The sequence below is a fragment of the Bison bison genome, unplaced genomic scaffold (genome assembly GCF_000754665.1).
Source record: "Bison bison bison isolate TAMUID 2011002044 unplaced genomic scaffold, Bison_UMD1.0 scf7180017863978, whole genome shotgun sequence".
Lineage (NCBI taxonomy): Eukaryota > Metazoa > Chordata > Mammalia > Artiodactyla > Bovidae > Bison > Bison bison.
Genome location: NW_011494550.1, coordinates 12,736 through 16,261, shown reverse-complemented (window position 1 = coordinate 16,261; position 3,526 = coordinate 12,736). Strand labels below are relative to the sequence as shown.

Genomic DNA, 3,526 nt, shown 5'->3' with positions numbered 1-3,526 from the left:
ATATATCCAATAACTAATTTATGCTGTTATGTGCTTAGTCACTCAGTCACGTCCAAGTCTTTGCAATCCCATGGACTGTAGCCTGCCAGGCACCTCTGTCCATGGGGATTCTCCAGGAAAGAATACTGGAATGGGTTACCATGCCCTCTCTAGGGGATCTTCTCAACCCAGAGATAGAACCCAAGTCTCACACATTGTAGGCAGATTCTTTACTAAGCCACCATTTACAAATATTTTTAATTGCATTCTAATTAATAATTCATAAGTTACCTTTCTATACTTTGAGAAAATCTAGCTACATATTGTACCTATCTATCTCATATTGATTTATCTTTTCCTGTTTATATCTATTCACTGAAATTATGCTGATTATTTATCACTTCCTATTCCAAAGTACATAGTTACATAGATTAGTGATACTTAAGTCAATCATTATGATGTTGTTCTATACTTAATAAAATAATTTTCTTTTTCTCTTGAAGTGTGAATGTGTGTGTGTCTCTGTAATTTTTAATTTCAGCCTGCATTTAAACTAAGAATGCTTTTCATCATGCACAAAATCACAAGATCACATTTAAAATTAATATTGGGTTGCCAAAGAGTTCATTCAGGTTTTTCCATAAGATATTACAGAAAAACCTGAATAAACTTTTTGGCCTGCTCAATAATTAAGTTAATAATGATCTCACAGTATTTACACCTAACTATTAATTCATAACATAGTGAAAATTCCTCTGTTGCCTTAAAATTAGTTTACACTGGCTCATCTAAACTAGTATCCAAGCTAGGACTGTATATTAAAATTGCTTGTTATGTCCCTTGAATTTTCCATATTCTTTAGTGAGAGTGATATCTACATTACAAAATCAATTGTTCTGTAGCATGTTCCATCTTTAGATTTGTCTGATTGCATCTTCGTGGTGTCATTTAGCTTGTTCCTCCATTCTTTGTACAACGATCCTTCATTCTGGCAATCAGCTTAGTGGGCACATTTGCAATCTGGTTCTGGCATGCATTTCACATTAAGCCATTACTCACTGAAAGTTTCCTTTCACACTGGCACAAGATGTCCTAAGCTTGGTTTCTTTCTCAGAAGATTTCTCCAGGGAAACTTGATGCTTTGAGTTGCAATTGTAAATGGAAGATAATTACTGTTTCTTTAAATTTCATTTTGTCTGTTTTCAAAATTACTGCCTCAGCTGTCACTTGGTACATTTTTTCTGGCATATAGTCTTCCATCTATTTATTTTCAAACTTTTCTGTCAACTCACTTAGTATAGTAAATATCAATATGAAACAACACAGAAAAAACAGTTCCATTAATATAGTATTAAAATAAATACGAATGTAATAAATTCTCAATTAAAAGACAAAGATTCTGAGAGGAAAAACATTTTACAGCCTTGAGAACCAGATAAGTATTTCCTACAACAGGCACATTATTCAAGAGGATATGATCCTGATCATCCATGTTTGTCTTCAATGCCTCCAAAAAGAGAAAACTTTTCATGTTGTCATCACTGTGGAAAACCCAGAAGCTAAACTATGTCTTCAGCATTGAATATACTAATCTCATTTTATTTTTATCACATTATGGAATGAAACAGCCATTATGATTTATTCCACTTACTGATGAAAATTTTGAGACCCAGAAAAGTTAAGAAGGTAGTTAAATAGTACAGAAGTCTTCAATTATCATTTAACCTAATTTAGAAACTCTGTTTTAACCACTGGGCATTCATCTTGTTTCTGATCTCCCCAGATGCAGCATCCTCACCTGGTCAGAACTTCAGCACAGTGTCTGAATATATCCTCATTGGCTTCTCCAACTTCCCTCAGCATCTCCTGCCCGCCTTCTTCCTGCTGTTCCTGCTGATGTACCTGTTCACACTGCTGGGGAACCTGCTCATCATGGGCACCATCTGGAGGGAGCACAGCCTCCACACCCCCATGTACCTCTTTCTGTGTGCCCTCTCCATCTCCGATATCCTGCTCACTGTTGCAGTCACCCCTCGCATGCTGGCGGACATGCTCTCCAGCCACCGCTCCATCACCTTTGTGGCCTGTGCCAGCCAGATGTTCTTCTCCCTTATATTTGGCTTCACTCACTCCTTTCTGGTCATGATCATAGGCTACGACAGCTACGTGGCCATCTGCCACCCTCTGCACTACAACGTGCTCATGAGCACCTGTGACTGTGCCCATCTTGTGTCCTGATGCTGGGCTGGAGGCTCAGTCATGGGGATGATGGCTACACTGATAGTTTTCCACCTCACTTTCTGTAGGTCTAATAAGATTTACCATTTTTCCTGTCATGTCCTTGCCCTGTTAAAGTTGCCCTGTGGAAAGGAAACAGCCTCTGTCACCATGGGTGTGATCCTGGTCTGTGTCACAGCCCTGATGGGGTGCTTATTCTTCGTCGTCCTCTCCTACGTCTTCACCGTGGCTGCCATCCTGAGGACCACATCCACTGAGGGCCGGCACAAGACCTTCTCCACCTGTGTCTCCCACCTCACCATAGTGGTCATGCACTACAGTTTTGCCTCCATCATCTACCTCAAACCCAAGGGCCCTCATTCTGTGGACAGTAACACTCTGCTGGCCACCAGCTACACAGTCTTCACCCCCTTTCTTAGCCCCATCATTTTCAGTCTCAGGAATAAGGAGCTGAAGAACACCATACAGAGAAGCTTCCACAGAAAATTCTCTTCTCTAAACTCCTGATGGCCAGTTGGGTGGTGAACAAAGGGCTAGGATCATAATATTTGTCTCCATAGAACTATGGTAAGCATTCAGATGTGTTAAAATATCTACATTCCATACTAGCTATTTATTTTTCCTCCATTTGCAGTCCTTCTGACACCACTCTTTCATGACACTGTGTGATAAACTCCATTCCATCATCTATGGCTTAGAACATGTATCTATGGTCAAGTAGGGAGCATCCCATGAATGAGTGTTGGCCCTGATGCCCATGGTTTTTTCTGTATGGACAAGCAAGAAAAGACTTAATTTTTCTCTTTACCCACCAATATAAAATAAAAAACAACAACAGAAAATAATTATGCAAACCAACACTAAAATTTTTCTCTATATCAAGCACCATGTCCAGTGTTTTATAACTATTTTTTTACCTATAAAAATGTAAAAGCAAAAAGAATAAATTATTTGTCTTCATGGAAATTGTTTATGATTTATAGGGCTATGAGAGAGAAGAAGTAGAAACGAAAATGGAGGAGGGAAGAAAAGTAAGAAAGAAAGAGTGATTTAGAAGACAAAGAAGGGTGATAGAGGGAAGGAGAAAGGAAGAGGCATCAATGCTTAGGTACACACGTACACATGTTAAAAGTGTGTTGTTATCTCATGTCTTACAGAAATCTTTTTCCCACACTTCAGTTCAGTTCAGTTCAGTCACTCAGTCATGTTCGACTCTTTGCGACCCCATGAATCGCAGCATGCCAGGGCTCCCTGTCCATCACCAACTCCCGGAGTTCACTCAGACTCACATCCATCGAGTCAGTGATGC

At 39.4% G+C, this 3,526-nt stretch overlaps 1 pseudogene; it reads left to right on the top strand.

Annotated features, from left to right (window-relative positions):
* The window catches only part of LOC104984311, an 11,829-nt pseudogene extending 9,105 nt beyond the window's left edge, over nucleotides 1-2,724 (top strand).
* The last annotated feature ends 802 nt before the right edge of the window (nucleotides 2,725-3,526 follow it).